We start from the raw sequence: 17965 nt of genomic DNA, 5'->3' as shown, positions 1-17965 counted from the left end.
TAGCATACTGTTTCATGAGTCAGTTGAGTGTGAACCTACCTGTTCGTGAATTATTGAAGGTTCACCTTGGTTTCTTAGTTTACAAATTAATTTTAATTCGTTTATTTTTGCATTACGAGTACAGTGCTATACCATGCATGTACTTTGTACACTTTTGCAGTAAGCAGGTGTGAAACCATGAAATATATTCTTGTAGTGCCCTGAGGTTCTAGGTCCTTTCGGCTCCCCTTATTACCACCGGTACCACTATAGCCGTTACCACCAGTGGTGAGGCCGGTATTTCGATCGATACCGCCGGAATGCTTTATTGAGCGATATATGTGTGAACGTGACACGCGCGGCTTGCCCGTAAATCCGTTTCACTTGCGCGTGCCGCGTCAACAGAAACACGCCGCTTTTCTTTCTTTCTTTTTCTGGTGGAAATGGGGCACAACATCGAATAAACGAAGCTTTGCACAACACGTTTACAAACGGACAAACACGAAATAACAACCACTCTGACTCATCATTAACATGTCTAATTGACCAACGATTTGGCGGCTGTCCATTGTATTTGTTAGGTTGTTAATTATGCTGTTTCTCACTGGTCAACCAAGCGAGACTGTACTAGTAATCATGCAAGCCGTTCGTTTTCTTGCATTTCGTGACTTGCTCGTCCGGCTCCTTTTGCCGACGAGAAGCAGCCTATATTTCTCGCTTTATCCCCAGCAGCAATACTCTACAAAACGAAATATTGTCCCTACATTTAAACCCCATTCAACCAGGTTTAATGTCCTCGACATTGAGCCACAATATGTAAGGAATATCGTTTAAAGGCCGCAGGCCAGCTGACAATGGACATAAATCGGAGGGGCCGAGGGGCCAAAGAAACTAAACTGAAACATTGTTTGCCGTGAGTATTTTCTAAACAGCATGTGCCTTATATCTTAAATAAATAAATATAAAATAATCTAGACGGACATATGTTAGAACTTTGTTTTGTTTTGTCCATATTCAAACTCTTCTAGGTGGCGCCCCACAGCTCATCGAAATGCACGCAGCGCGAATTCGAATCCACAGCGAGATTTGAGCGCGGGAAGCTGTTATGTGCCAGTATGCTGGGGTAGGCTTGACAACTCAAAATTTTCTATTTGTACTTACGAAGCAGCAGTATTTGACAGAAAAGAATAATACTTTGATGCTCTTCTCACGCCTACAAGCGAGGGCGGCGTGATTAACAACACAGCGTAATGCGCAACGGTGAACGCCAACGAACTGCGTGCCGCCACCAACCTGGACGAAGCATTTTGGTAAGCTCGTATTTTATTTCTTGTTTGCAAAGTTTGTCGCAGGCAAACAATTTCTTTATTTCTAGAAGGATCGCATTTGACTTCGCTATCGTGAGTCTCACGCCGTGAACAACGGCTTCTGCGATATCCAGAACGTATTGATGTGCTCAGTGCGCATGCATGATGTAAGACGATAGAATAAGCAGAACTGTGTAACCTCTATATCGTACAAGGGGGAGAAGGCGCGAAGATTATATGTCAGTTGAATAAAAAGGACACATCTCGTTTGTACGCGTCCTTTTGTTTTAGTTACTGTATATTTTGGTAATGTATCGTCATATGGGTTTACCAGTCATGGCCGGACTTGGTGCTCTCGTTCTCGCGTGCAAATGTGCCAGTTGGCTGAGGTGGCACTGTGAACAGCGCCAGACAGGGCGCGATTCCCCCGGTTCTTGAGCCCCTGGCCAAAAACTTATTTCTGGTATAGGAAAAATTTTCACAGCTGTGCACTGTACCCACCGTGGTTGCTTAGGGGTTATGGTGTTGGGCTGCTAAGCACGAGGTCGTGGGATCGATTCCCGGCCACGGCGGCCGCATTTTGATGGGGGCAGAATGCGGACACACCCGTGTACTTTGATTTAGGTGCACGTTAAAGAACCTCAGGTGGTCAAAATTATTTCGGAGTCCCCCCACTATGGCGTGCCTCATAATCAGATTGTAGTTTTGGCAAGTAAAACTGCATGATCTATTTTTTTACCTCTGCACTATGTGTTTTGAAATGTTCTCCCTTGTTTAAGCGTGTTGGTACAAGCCTTTACCGTAGTTTTAGCTTTAAGATTTGACCATATTCTCTCGGTGCGTAATGCTTTTATATACAACAACCGCGGATAGAAGTTGCGACTGTTTGAGATCGTAGCGCCTTTCCTCTAAGTTGTAGTGATTAGATGTCATTGGAAATGTGTAAGGTTGGAAATGCTTGTTTTCATCCTTCACATTCTAGAATACAAATTTATACTAGGGTAATTAAAACTTGCAAAATGCAGTGTGAAACTTCATACTAAACTTTATTTATTCAAAGAAAATAAACAATATTTTCAATGTCCCTTTATACTAGCATCATTGTGCACTGTGGAGGTGAACTGGTTCGAAGGCACAAACTGACTGAATGGATTCTTATCTTGCTTTAGCATAACTCAGTTTGAGTATGGAAGAAAAAGTACAGGTGACAGGATGAGCACTAACTTCTAACTGGTCTTATTCCACGACCCTACTGCACATTATATGCGCCGCTCATAGCACACATGAGAAAAACAACTGAAACAACAACCTTACAAGAAGCAGACGGCTGCAGTTCACTGAAAACGTGCCGACCAACTTAGAAAGTAAAGTTCCTTGCCTGATAAAGATAAGGAGGGTGTACTCACGCACACCCTAACGTATTTGGCAATGGAATTAGCCTGATCAGTAATCTCGCGCATCAGTTGAATGTTACTGCATCCTATGATGACACATTCTTTAAAAAAACTAGTTTGCATCCACAAGTCTTGCAATGCATCGCAAGGGGCCTACTTGGTTAACTTTTATGAAGGTTGTAACTATGCTCGCCCAAGCAATCGTTGATACTGCATCAGAACGGCTAGTTGGGCCAGTTGGTTGGGATTCATACTAAGGTTTGTTACAGCGCAACCTAAGACAAGGACAACAGAAGGTACAAAACAGCGCCGTGTCGTCATTTTGTACCTTCTGTTGTCCTTGTCTTAGGTTGCGCTGTAACTAACCTTATTATGAATCATTGATACCCCTTCCCGTCTGTCTAATGTAGACGCCCTTGCACAACAAGGGAAACTTGTATACCATAGCTCAAGTGCAATTAACATGCCCGTTCATGTCTTTTTTCCAACCAGTGTGTCAAAACAGATATAAAATACTCGCAAATATGCAATGACCACTACGTCACTTCACATTTATTCTGCAATATTCTGCTATCTCAACTGCAGGTTGCCAAGAATGAAAAATTACCAGAGTGCACTACTCGAATGGTGTTCACTGTATCTGATGAGTGTCTTGATTTACCTAATCGATGAGATGTCAGTGAAAAGCTTTGTATGATGGTTACAAATGGCCGGTAACAGCATTTAAGACAGCCTAGGATTTGTGAAGGCACGAGAATGAAAGCCCGTGAAATAAATAAAAGGTGAAAATAAACTGCCCTTACCATGACAATGCTTCTGCGCACTATTGCATCAATCTTTACAAAAACTTTGTCAAATAGGGGCACTGGGAAAGAGCAGCTGCAGTTTTTTCTCGACATGTCAGCAGTTTTTGGCGTGCAAGTACAGTCCCTACCAAATGCGAAGTAGCGCGATCTTGGTAACAGTTCGCTTTGCGAACCTTTACAAGACTGTGCCCCAGGTTTGCACATTCATAATATATGCAGTGCACTGATGACACTGTTTCTGTCTGAGACCACTTATATTACTGATGCGGAGCGCATTGTCACGTGAATTTCTAAAGAAAAATTCGCTTGTTTGTTTGTTTTTTTTGTCGGAAAAAAAAAAGACCACACATGAACTAGGTCGTTGTAACGCTGTTATCGGTCATTTCTCGGCGTATTCCACAACCTTTGCATTGGCACCATATTCGATAAGTAAGGAAATAAACATTCATTACAAGTACATATTAATTGCTTGTTCACAATGGAAAAAAAAAAACTTGAGTAGCACAAACATAAACCTATCAACATAGTGGGTGATGTTCACGGAAAGCACTCACTAATTTTTTTCTTGGCCACAGTTAGTTGTCATATCCAGTATGTAATTTAATGGTGGTTTCCGAGAAACCTGTACAGGTCTCCTTCGTAGCTTCATGCTAAAGTAGGGTGGGTGAAAATTTTTCCTGTCATGAATTTTACTTGCCTTGCAGGCTTCCACAGAACTGATCTGCCATAATCAAATAGTGCTCTGTAAAGTAAAATAAGGAACACCTTTTCTTCATATACCTGTATTTCACTCATTGGCCTCTATCAAGCTACTCATGTAAATATGTATTTACTGCTCGAAAACGGGCAATTCATGCTCCAGTGTGTCAAATTTGCCACCTCCCAGAGCTGCTCCAAAGCTTCTTTGACTGCTTCCATCCCTGTATGAGTGGCCCATATAATGTTTAATGAAATTATCACTGGCATCCCAGAAACTTCAACATTTAACATCCGCCTGCCAAAGTGTCTACATCTCAACATTTTGGTTAGAACTGATCACTTTATTTGCTGCAGGACTGAAGCTGTCTTGATATCTACAATACATTGGACACTACATGCAGGATTATGAATGGATACCTGAACACTGCTTGAAGGAGCAAGCTCTACAGCATCACTTATGCTCCTTTCCATGGGTTGGCAAGAGGAACCGTGGCACGCAACTCTACAGGCACCTGTGCTCTTCACTACCTTCGGAGGAGAGATGCATTGGTATGCTGTACATATATTTGACTGTGGGTTCCAGCTGCATCTCTTGCATTGTCATTCGATGTGCAGGTAGAGGAGTTACCTATTGGGCGCACATGTTGGTTAACGATACAAAAAGGAAGGTGCTTCTTTGAACACCGATGACCCTGTCCTCCACTTATTTATTTTAATTTTCTTGTAACCTTATTTTTGCTGATTATATAAAGGTCGCAGGCAATTAAGCCAAGAAAAGCGTTGGTGTAATTAGCTGTGGTTGAAATTGAAATGTAGAAAATATTGAAAGTCATGAAAGCAGACGAAAGGACCTTGTCTGTGGTGGTGACTGAACCCACAACCTTTGCAGTACACACGCGATGCACTACCAATTGTGCTAACTTGGGTACTTATGGTATTTATGCCCTGGGAGTGTTAGCCAGCGCCATTTAGAGCCATGGTGGGCAGATGTGGAACATCTTTTTTTGCACGATGGTGTCGCGTAACACCTGAACTGAAGAGAGCAGGCATGTGGCTAATAAACCCATGCATGCTACCTAAAGGCATCAAAGCTGTGAGGTTTCAAACCCTCGCATGAATGAATGAGAAGGAAAACGGGCTTCATTTTTTTAAAATCACGACCATATAAAGCCAGCAGGCAATGAAGCCAAGAAAAGCATAGGGGTAACTAGCTGTGGTTGAAACTGAAATGTTGAATTGGCTCTGCGGCCATCTATCAAATTTCACCGCAATGCATTATCATAACTCAATGGGCAGCACGTTTAAAGATTATAATTCAGAAGACTGCCAGAATTTCAACAAATGAGCAGTTAGCAAGAATGATAGTGTATGCCCTTCTAATATTCTTCGTATTTATGGCACTTATTCGTAACTTTTCCGCTGTGTTATATCAGTGTTTTAATTCGGACCAAAACTGTGCTATAATGTAGCAATGAGGTTATGGTCTAGTGGCGTAAATGTGCATGTTAATAAGAGGGCAAATCGCCTTAACGATAACTGAGAGTTGTTTAAACTTGGGCAGCCTTCCGAAATATACTTTTTTTGAAGTTGCTGTCCATTGAGTTACACTGGTGCACCGTGTCATGCGAGCTACCGCAACGAGATGGCGCTGTGTACACGGTCATGTAAGATGCGGAACAACGCCTCTGGGAGAGCGGACCAGACCGTGTAAGCCAAGCCAGCATGTAGCCGTGCTTGTTTTGCATACACAACCTAGTAAACAGTTCCAGTTAACACTTACGTTTTGTCAATCACGTATGCTCGTCACCCGACCATGACATGGAGGCAACGGTGGGATACTCGACAACGCTGTGAGAAATGCACCACGCAAGTAGAAGTCTACATCACAGCGCACTGCGGTGAATACGACACTTTGCTACCCATGGCTTCACCTACAGTGTCCACAGCCCAGCACGCAGCTCCACTAAACTCGTTCGTCGTCAAACTGCCGGAAAAACTTGATTTTCGGCAGCCCGAGGAGTAGAAACGGTGGCTCACAAGAAGGGAGGGCTATAGAGCTATCTCCAGACTAAAGACGACGACGAGACGCAGGTGAACACACTCATTTATGCCATGGGTCGTGAAGCCAAAGACGTCCTAGCCTTGCTCAGGCTCTGTGATGCTGAGAAACTCGACTACAATACAGTAATGCAACTGTTCATAAAAAATTTCCTGACACGGATGAACATGATATACGAGTGTGCAAAGTTCAACAGCCAGAAGCAAGACGTGCATGAGACAGCTGATATGTTCATCACCGAACTCTTCAGGCTCGCTGAAGCCTCTGAGTACAGCGCCCTGAAAGAGGAACTGATCTGTGATAGACTCGTGGTCGGTCCCACAGACACGTAGGTAAGTGAGAAGCTGCAACTTAATGCTGAGCTTACTCTGGAAGCCGCTGTCAACGCTGCTCGCAACATGGCGGCAACAATCAAACAGCAGCAAAAGGACCTACGGCCACAGCTACAATCACTTGAAGCTGTAGACACCATGCACAGCTTCTCGAAGAGCAAAGGAAAGTCAAATAATTCTCGTAAAAACCAGCGTGACCAAACTGCGCTGACATGCAAGTGGTATGGCTCAACAAGACACCTATGGTTCACCATCACACACTATGTGCACGGCGAATGGCAAAACATGCAGTGCCTGCAGTAAAAAGGAACACAGCTGCCATATGCTTTTCCGCTTCCAAAAAGCAGAACAAAATGCACATACCAAGCTGTTTTGGAAGAGGTTTACTTGGACAATTAACTGACCAACAGGATCCTGGGCCATGAAAAATCAATGTGATGGTCAATGGCTTCAAGGTAGACACTGGTGCAGACGTGACTGCCATGCCAACAAGCCTCTACGACGAACAAGTCACGGGAAACCTGAAGCAAGCAAAAGAACAGCTGCTCGGACCCGGCAGGACCAAAAAAAGCAACGGTTAGACTGCTACCGTGTGCTGAAATGGCTGGTTGTGTCAAGAACAAATTTATGTAATAGACAAGCTGCATGACGCACTTTTTGACGTCCCCCCGCAATCAAATCCTTCAATGTCCAACCAAGTCTCCTAGAAGTAGCGGAGTCAAAAGGCAAGGTCAGCGACCCAGCCAACATTTTATGCCACTACCTCTACCTGGCTACAGACCTGGGCCTACCTTCTCAGGACCGATTACAATATATCGCTACTCCCTGATGCCAAGCGGTGTGCTATTATGTACTCGGGGCGAGTACCTCTGCCCATGTTGCCGAGTGTCCAAATGTGAGTTGGAGAGAACGGAGAGCCTGGGTGTCATCATAAAGGTCGAAGAAACCACAGAGTGGCATGCACCTATGGTAGTGGCTAAAAATAAAGGAGGCGAGCTTCAAATCTGCAGTGACTTTGGAGGGTTAAAATAGAACATTCTGTGAGAATGAGTCTTAGTGCCCACCATCAATGATTGCCTGGCCAAACTCACCGGAGCTGCCTGGTTTAGCAAACTTGATGCTATAGCCGGATATTGGTTACTGGTTACCCGAGTCCCAGAGGTACAACACTTTCCTGACGCCACTTGGCCATATTAAGTTCCTCTGATTGTCCTTCAGAATTTCCACAGCAACTGAATTTTTCCACTGGGAAATGCTAAGACTGCTAGAAGGCCTGGACGGCCAAGCATGTCTGCAAGACGACATAATAGTGTTTGGCCACACGAAGACAGAACATGATGCACGACTGCACAAAGTACTTCAGCACCTGCAAGAAGCTGGCATCACCCTAAACGCAGGAAAGTGTGTACTACACCAGCAGTAAAAAATCGGGCCCCTTGGTTAACCCCCTTCTCGTTCATTACATAACGAGGGTCTCGAATCTGGCAACATTGGTGCCTTCAGGTACTACGTGTGGGTTTATTGACCAGTTGCCTTCACCCAAAAAGATCACATACTCGTGATGCCTGCGACAGAAAGGATGCTCTACATATCGCCAAGGTTTGTGAGTGGTGGCACTGGCTAACAATCCCAGGGTTAGTTCTAATAGTAACATAAATACCCCAGAAAATAGATGGGAAGACGGTGCTGTGTTAGCTCGATCGGTAGAGCATCACACACGTAATGCGTAGATGTGGAATCGTTCCCCACCTGCGGGAAGTTGTTTCTTCATCCACTTTCAGTTCCGTTAATTTTCCCTGTGTTGTCCTTGGTGCCTTTGTTTGTTGGCGTCTTATGATTAATAAAAATCGGGCCCCTCGGTTAACCTGCTTTCTTCTCGTTCATTACATAACAAGGGTCTCGATTCCGGCAACATTGATGCCTTCAGTTGGCATGTGCGGCTTTATTGACCAGTTGCCTTCACCCAAAAAGATCACGTACTTGTGATGCCTGCAGCAGAAAGGATGTCCCACATCCACCGCGTGTGTGCCATGTTTTTCTAAGAAAGCAGGAACTATTCATATAATCTCTCTGGAAGTTCATAAAAGAGGGGGAGGGAGGAAAGATTGCAAAGAAGGGAACAGGGTCAAACAAATCGAGGTGTAGCAACCTGTGTAAACCGAAAGCAAAAAACATTCATACACATACTTGTGAGAAATAGAAAAAAAGAAAGGAATAATTACACAGTCATTCTTTGATATTAAAAGAGCTTCTGATATCAGTTGTGAATTCATGTTTCTACTTCTGCCAAGAATATATTTCAAGTTGTGGATGACAAGTGCATGTGTTACAATGCTCACCTACATTGGTCTTACTTTGTTTTTATATTCTGCAAATGTTCTCTTGCCCTTTCATCAGTGCAGCGTCCAATTTGGCTTGTGTAGAGCTTACCAGAAGTAAGAGGTTATTTGGTAAACCATTCCAATGGCACAATTCATGAACGGTGTTGCATGCCTTTTGTTAAAAGCAGCTGTATTTTTACACTCAAGCGTGGGGAAAAAGCTTAGATGGCTTCTTCGGAACCAGCAGCACGAATGGGGCCCCATATTTGTCATTAACCTTCTTCAGTGAGTGCAACTGCTGTGCTCATGAGGCAGTGCCTCTGGTTGCTTCAAACTGCGCACTGTTACGTTTGCTGCTTTCCACTCCTGAAGTTTTCGCAGTAGGGATTCTGAGATTCCGATGATGAGAGTGAGGGAGGCCAGCTGTTATGAACATGCCAACGTGAGCACAAAATCTATTGCGCCTTGTGTTAATACACATTTTTAGAGCCTATTCAAGGCACATTGGGCAATTGTGGGCTTAACATGGATTTAGGCTGGTTCATACAGTAGCTAACCTTTCTTTGCTCTTAGTTGGTAACTTCAGGAAAAATGCGTTAGGGTGAGCATCAAATGTTTACCTAAGATATGCAGCATATTGTCAATGGTTTAATGAAGTTGAGTCTGACGAAGTCTTGTCCGGTTAGGAAGAGTCAAGGGAAAAAACAGAACTGACACCGACCAAAGTGAAAAATTATTTAAAGACACGTGGGAGCCTTGCTTACAATGCTTTCACCATGCGTGTCTCATGTGTAAAGGTTAGTCCTTTTCCGTGCCCATTAAAGACATTTCAAATGTTATCTACTGTATTCTCATGTGTCATATTAGAGTTAGGTTGTAAAAGAATCAAGATATCGATGTGTGTAAAAACACTTAGAACCACGGCGTTGTCAAATATCTAGTGATGTAATGTCACAAAGCACAGGAGCATTGCGATTATCACATCTCAAAACCCCTACTGCAAAAGCTTAAATTCCAAATGCAATGAAATTTCACTTTGGCTATATTGGTAATAAATTAGTAGTAAGTACTACTAGTAATCTTGGCAAAGCTGCGGGGCTGGTATCTAATTTTCTTTTTGATATTCTTTTAATACTGTATTAGCAGACGACACATGAACCTGGTGGTTAGTGGCTATGACGAGAGTCCACATTGCCTTCAGGTTTTTATCACTGCAGGCAGCTGCAGGTGGTCCCTTATCTCGTAGGCCACACTAAGGTGCCCTGCAATCTGAGTCATGCCTCACTGCCAGTTACTGGTAATTGTGGCATTCATTTCAGTCTCGGTATCAAGATTGCTAGAATGCTGTTTTGTATTTACACTGTTTGAATCATTTTTTTATGCAGCCCTAACTTTTGTTGTGGTTGGGCTTTAAGGGCTGTAAAACAGCAAAAGCCAGCAGTGCGCACACTTTAAAGCAGCTGAAGCAGCTGGAAGTACTGCCTCATGAGCACCAAGTGATGCACTCACTGCAGAAGGTTGCTGACAAGCATGGGCTCTGAGTTGGGCTGTTTGGTGTTGCGCTGCCAAGCCTGATGGTGGTTAATCAAATTGTAGCTGTGGCAGCTGCATTTTGATAGGTGTGAAATGCAAAAATGCATGTGTGTTTTGCACTGTATGCACAGTAGAGTAACCAAGGGGGTCAAAATTATTCCAGAATCCCTCGTACTTCATGCCTCATAATCATATTGTGGTTTTGGCAAATAAAACTACAGAATTTGGTTCAATATATTAGTTGGTGCCCTTTGATGTTCCAGTTCTCTAATTTTCTTGCTTATAAAAGCTCTGTTCTTGGTATAAATGATGAATTTGTTATTACAAAAGGCTAACCTTTAATCTAACTTAACTCATTAATTTCCTTTAGTGTCCCTTTTCCATGCATTAAAAGCATGGAACACTAATACATTTGCATTAATTTTTATTTGACTCGTGCTCAACAGCTATATGCCATAGAAGAGAACTACTAACGTGGGCTTCAAGTTGATAGGTTGCCGTATAAAAGCTTGTCTTTTCTTTTAGAGATAAAAACACCTGAGCCTAGTTTTCTGTCTATATAGACTATTGAGATAGGCAAACACCACTTGCATGATAGATCAGTGATTAGTTATGTGTTCAGTTTTTGCCCCCACCCCAAAAAAAGAAAGTGAACTTGTGGGATCGTTCTCCACCTGTGGCAAGTTGTTTTTTCATCCACTTTCATTTCGATTAATTTATCATTTCGTTATTTCATTTATTAAGCTCAAGTAATTTCCCCTATGTTGTCCTTGGTGTTTGTTGGCTTCTTATGATATTACTAGTAAAAATTGGGCCCTCGGTTAACCCTCTTTCTTCTCATTTATTACATAACGAGTGTCTCGAATCAGGCAACATTGATGCCTTCAGGTAGCATGTGTGGGTTTATTGACCGGTTGCCTTCATTAAAAAAAGATCACGTTCTCGTGACGCCTGCGGCAGAAAGGATGTTCCATGTCCGCCGCCAAGGTCTGTGAGTGGTAACGCTGGCTAACACTCCCAGGGTTCTACAAGGAAACATAAATACCCAAGAAAGTAGATCGGTAAACGGCGCCGCGGTGCTCAATTGGTAGAGCATCGCATGCGAAATGCGAAGGTTGTGGGATCGTTCCCCACCTGTGGCAGGTTGTTTTTTCATCCACTTTCATTTCCATTAATTTATCGTTTCATTATTTCATTTATTAAGCTCAAGTAATTTCCCCTATGTTGTCCTTGGTGTCAGTGTTTGTTGGCTTCTTATGATATGAATAATAAAAATAGGGGCCCTCGGTTAACCACCTTTCTTCCTGCAATAACATTTTTCATGGAGGATAACAAAAGCACGCTTGACTTTCTTTAAAAAAATATGCTTCATGTAGACAGTTTCTGCGTCCTTGTCTGTTTGCAACCTAAAAACATGAAAAACAGCTAGTAAAAGGCAGCAGAAAATTTTAAACGAACTGCTGATATTGCAGTAATAAAAACTCTTCACAAAGAATAGCTAATAAAAATATTTTAGAAATTTCAGTGGTTTTCTGAAAATAAAATTGGCATGGAAAAGGTTAATCTTGTATGGGGCACTAAGAACAGTAGTCAAACAAATTAGTCACCTAACGCAATCTGTGTAATGAATTGAGGATAAATGCTCTATAAACAATTACATGTTTTCGATGAGAGATGGGGATTATTTTCCGACACATGTCGATCTTTATTTGCTGATGTGGAAAACCACAATCACTTCCCTCTCGGGGCTCTGCAACTAACCTCATGTGCTGGAAGATAGGGAAACACCCACGGCTCATATGTTCAGCCATGTGGCTACTGTAGTTATTTGTGCAAGTTCTGGGTTCACCCACTCCCTCATTGAAACATTGATAATGATTAGGATTACTAATACTCGTTTCCATCCAGGAGCCAAATCAGCTTGTAGTTGATGCTAGTCCTGTTGACAGGTCTTTATCCTTGTTTCTTCCTGCTATCATACTCCTAAGAATAAATAATCTTGCATACTATTGCTGAAAGCTGGGAGAGTTGGTTACTGGCATTAGGAAACATAGTTACTACACTATAAGATGAAACACATGAAATGTACAGGATGAGCACTACACATGAACTTGTTTTTGTACATGAGTGCGATTATATGCATGCATGAAATGCTCAAATTTGCAGCAAAATTTGGCTATACGTGACATATAACATACATCACTCATTCTATTTTGCATGTACCGTACATCTTTTTCAAGTAATCAATTTTTATATTCGAGATTTCAATTGAAGGTGTGCTATTGCATTTATCGGTTTGTCTGGGAAGGCCCTTATATATCAGTGTGGAATTTTAGCCTTACATTTTCTGAGTATGTTGTGCTGTTGTATTTTGCCATGTATTGACATCTTTTACAATGTCCTGCAAGTGTTTCAGGCCTTGCTGACACGCTAACCTGCGCAGAATGCTCAGCCTGTCTTTGAGGCACCTTTGAGTGCCTTTAATGCCTTCAGCAGCAAGTGTTATACCCGTCACACGAGCATGCCAAAGGTCCTTTGAAGTTAAGGAGCATTGAGCTTTCAAAGACATTAGTTCAACGGATATATGTCGGTGCTACAGGGTCTCCAGGTAGTCTCCGTTGAAGCTTTTAACAGAGACCGCAATGTATCCTTAGCGCTACCATCACCTTGAAAGTAATAAAAAAATATAGCCCAATGCGTCTTATAATAAATTTGTCACATTTTTTTCAGCAACATTTATTTTTCCTAATACATAGAAACATCAAAACAAAATGCACACGTAGTAAAGGCATTACTTTATCACAAACAGATGTATTTATTGTAATGATGGCCACCATGTGTACCGCTTCGTACACCGCACATTGGCGTCGATTATTCATTGTTGCCTTTGCTTCAGCTGCTTTGTTTCGTTCGTTGTGGCTAGGTAGCGGTAGGTACACGTAAACGCTGTAAAAACTAAAAAACAAAAGTGACAAGGAAAGATGTGCAGAAAAAAGCCAAGGAGACTGGGATGCCTAGCAGCCACTAACCAAAGAACCAAATCGCACATGGCAACCGTGTTGTGTCGAGGTTGCTGCTGACGACAGGCCGTACCGGTGTTGCTGTACCGGCGCTTTCATGATGGAGATTGCGGGTGTCCCGAAAGTGTTTAGTACTTTAGTAACAGTATTCAGTACTTATAAGCTTGTTCTGAAGAGGTAAAAATTGAACTTCCATATCTTTAGATTATTTTTTCTACTGTCAGACGCCCTCTAGGCTTGGGAGTATTCCCTTGAGGTTTCAAAGGACGAACGCGCACTCCTTTGACTCAAAGCCACCTTCCAGTAGGGCTCCTTTGCTGTGCCTGTGTGACAGTGCACATTCTCCCTTGAAGTAAAGAATCTTTGGTTCAAAGGACTTTGAAAGTGCCCGTGTGACTGGGGTATTATGTAGGATAGACGAGGATTTGTGGTAATGGCAGGCTGCAGGAGCATTGTGCACAGATGTAGGTGGTAACAGCATCTGGATATCTCACAAAACATTGCAAAACATGCCAAACTGTGACTGTACACATGCAGTTTGCAAATATAAGGCAGGGAAGTGCAGATTTGTATACTAGGTCTTTTCCATCCAACAAACCAATAACTGCATTAACAAACCTTCTACAGGGGTATTGAATAAAGAAGTTGGTTACTTGAACAATATGATGTATGACATGGGTGCATCATGAATCACATAGTTTATATGTCGTGTATTGTGAAATTTCCTGCGAATGTGTCGTTTTTATGTATGTAATCATTGTTTAGTGAGGTTGCTTGATGTCCAGCACCCATTCTCTGCATATCATGTTGGTATTTTGTTTTGTCTTAGAACTGTAATTATGTTTCATAAAACCTTACATTGCTAAAATTAGACTTTGGGGCAGTTTGGTCTTTTCATCCACATTCTTGTTTTTGTCATTGCCCTTACCATGCAAGCATTTTTCTGGAGCACTTGCAGTATTTCGTCATGCTCTTGCGTTTACAAGCCAGATGTCTGTCTGTGAACAGCTCAAACCACTTGTAGCATGCAAATCTGATGCATCCTCAATAGAACTCCATAGTGAATGTATTGCTAAAAATATTTTTCAGGGGATGAAGCACTTCTATAACTACAGAGTTTTGCAGCAATAAAGAAGCAGAATGCTTGCATCTGTGTAATCTATATATAATATTTTCTTTGTATCATCTTTTATCTGACTGTCTGTCAGCATGGTAACATTGCATATTATCTTCTTAACATTCATGAGTTCCAAATAGCTACTATAATCTTTTTGTCCTCACATTTTCTGCAATATCCTTCATCGGAAGGACAACTAGCAGTTCACTTGATTTACCACTTACAGGCAACAAATTAATCATAATAGTAGTGTCATGCCTATTGCTTAAAAGCTCCTAAACGATTTTGCACATCTGAAAGTTCCTTGAATTCATGCAAGCAGGTGCTGCTTATATGATGGCTGAATGCTCATGTGATTGGTTTTTAGGCCAATGTGAAAGAAAAACGCCAGTACCTATGTGTTGCTTTATGATGTTGACCTGTATTTATTATTACGTTGGTGAACTGTGTGTGCACTCTGAAGATATGCACATTACTGCTGGTGTTTTGTATAATCTGTGTATAATACAACAACATATATTATCAAGAACACATTCATTTTATTAGTTTTTGTAATATGTTGTCATGATTTCCTTTCATTGTCAGTGCTGCAAGGCGTCCTAATACCTAATTAAAGAGCTTCTGCAGACATAAAGAGTTGATTCAAAATTTCAGAAGCTTTTAATCACTGCAGCTATAGGTTTTTTTAATATAAGCTTTCTTCACTACAAAATGGGGGTTCCTAAATTGGTTATTTGCGCCTATAAACCACCCGAGCTGGATGAAAATACTTTTCAGAAATTGCTCGAAGGTCTATTATACTTAAGTCAGAATAAGAAGATACTCTTTGCAGATAAAAAACATTAATGGTCTATCTCACATAATGAAACATTCTGGAAGGCCTTGTGGTCATTCGTAGAAACACTTGTTTGTAGCTTTGTCAGTGCCGTGATGTTTCAACCTTAGCCTACAAGATAACGATACTCACACCATGTGAAATTTTCGCGAAGTAGTCTGTTTGTGCATTCTGCGACTTAAAAGGAAGAGGTCTGGACACTGACCAAAATGGTTTAAAGTACTTATTTGAATTTTTGAAGTTATTTGAATTTTTGAAGTTATTTGAATTTATTTGAATTTGAAAATGTAAAAAACTATTTTAAACATTTTGGTCGGTGTCTAGACCTCTTCCTTTTAGTATGCATCATCCCGACCAGACGGGCTTTCGTCATACTCTCCACTTCATCCAGTCTGCAACTGTACAATGGGCTGTAATTTTTCCTAAAATCTGAGGTGGCCAAGATGCACTTGGAGTGGTAGCATTGAATGGCCCAGCACTGTTGAATAATTGGTGATGCTATGTTTAAATATTCATGTGGTGTCTGTTTGCAATACAATAGTACATAATCTATTTTGTTTGGTTTTCCAGAATGCTCCCTATCATGCACTGCCATCTCAACAGTACCATGGCTTTTTGTGTGGATTCCTTCCCTTTTGAAGGCCACCACTGTTTGCACAGCATCACAGCCTGCCTGCCTTGATCTTGCGGAAGAAGAAAATACAAAATGCCTATTTTTTGAAATGCATGCATGGCTTCATGCAACACCACCTGTCGTTGGGGTGTTAAGGCTTTTTGCAGAGAAAATGTAATGACGCCTTATGTGTGCCCTGGTGGCAAAGTGTTTGCCTCTTTGCCTGTGTAAAAATTTCACACTTATGGATACTGTTAAAGGTTCCTGTATCATATTTTCTTTCACATCCTAAGAAATTTTTGTTTCATTATAAAACTAAAAATTATAGTTGAATTGCTGCTTTGTGTGATATGCAATATTCAGCTGAAGGTGATCAGCAGAGGTCGAACAAGTGTTATGTCAGGTGGAGAAATTTTTTTGAGAAGTGGACTTCTTCGTTAGGGTAACAACCGTTTTCTTTGGCAGTATTTATATAGTTCACTTTTCTCCACTCCATGGATATCCAGCAAAATGAGTGAGTGCATAGAGAAGGTAAGGTAAGTTTAAATGCTCACCATGGGGGTTTAGTTGGGGTAGCAAGGTGTGTAGAAGTATGGGAGTTTGGCAGGTTGCTGGCACCAATTTCTATGAGTGATCTTGTTTGTGTCTATGTCAGTTATATAATGCGAGGCGTCTTCTGACGCCAGAAATGCTGAAAAAAAAACTCCTTATATTTGTGGAAATTCAGTATGTGCCCCTGGGGCTACTACGAGCACTTGGGGCCACTGGGTAGATGCAGCTCTCCAATGAACTTTTTTGACACAAACTTGTGTATGTACGCTGGGTGTGTGCCACTGCATATGTGCCACTCTTTAATGAACCTCTTTGATGCTGACTTAGGTCATGGGGCATCACAACACAAACCTATGTAGCGACATCTGTGTATGCAAGTAAGTGTGAGCTGGAATTGTCTGCTTGGATTTTCTTTCCCTGATGACGACTAGTCCCCTTGTTGAATTAACTTCAGCCTGAGATATCACCTGTTTGTCTACTGTTATCACATTATGCCCATTTTGCTGTGAACTTGTCATGTTCTCTAGCTGGCAAGCTTGAATTTCAGGTGCCGCACGCTAAGGAAATTGATTCAGAGTGGGTGGTACCACTTCTGCTTTTTCTTTGCAGCTGTGTGTTACATGAGAGAATAAGTTGTACGTAGATGTCTATTAGAAATAGCATAGGTATTCAAAGGTACTTTCATTATGTTCTAGGTCATTGGTGCTGTCTGGCCTCCTTTGCATCATTTTTTGTAGCATGCTTTTTACATGCAAAAACAAATGTGGCCTGTTCTAATGCATGCAAGGACTGCCCAATAGCTCATGATGTTTTGAGCCGCTGAATTTCAGTCTTGGCTGCACTTGTGGATTTTCAACTGTACTGAAGCTTGCAATATGCTTGAATTTCCTGTCAAACTGGTTTGCTTGTTTGTATCCAATTGAATTATTTCACTTTCATTATGCTAATAGTCATTGATTGTACTATCATGCTGGCACATTTGATTCTGGAACTGCAATAAATTTCCAGACATTTTATTGCTTTGTCATGGTTTTTGCACTCGTCAGACACAATCTACTAAACACACACACAAAAAGAACTCCCTTCAACCTCGTAAAATTCCCAAAAAGTGCATAATAAACTCCCAGACCTACCTGTAAAAGCCCTAATAAGGAGCTAAAATGCACTCCCAAAACATCTGTTTAAAACTCCCTTAGTAAGACAGCTCCCTAAAGCTGTAAAAATTCACTCCCAAGCATTCTCGTATATGTTCCCATAAAAAGCAAAAATCGAACTCTCAAAACTATCCATAAGTGCTCCCTTAAGCAGAGCTCCCAAAATATGGGAACGGTTGCTCCCAGGTTTACACCTAAGCACTCCTACAAGGAGGTAAAATAATTTCCCAAAGGTATCCTTCAA

At 41.7% G+C, this 17965-nt stretch overlaps 1 protein-coding gene and 1 long non-coding RNA gene across 3 annotated transcripts in view; one reads left to right on the top strand and one right to left on the bottom strand.

The window, feature by feature from the left end:
* Positions 1-17965, bottom strand: part of Ptp36E (protein tyrosine phosphatase 36E) — a 232760-nt gene that overhangs the window by 50141 nt on the left and 164654 nt on the right. The window lies entirely within an intron of this gene.
* On the top strand, positions 4395-17583 carry LOC140214178 (uncharacterized). Its single transcript, XR_011891095.1, has 2 exons — positions 4395-4734; positions 15973-17583. It is a non-coding gene; the product is annotated as an uncharacterized lncRNA (long non-coding RNA).

This window comes from Dermacentor andersoni, chromosome 11 (assembly GCF_023375885.2).
Source record: "Dermacentor andersoni chromosome 11, qqDerAnde1_hic_scaffold, whole genome shotgun sequence".
NCBI lineage: Eukaryota > Metazoa > Arthropoda > Arachnida > Ixodida > Ixodidae > Dermacentor > Dermacentor andersoni.
Note: the sequence above shows the minus strand (reverse complement) of the source record. Positions and strands in the feature narration are given on the sequence as shown.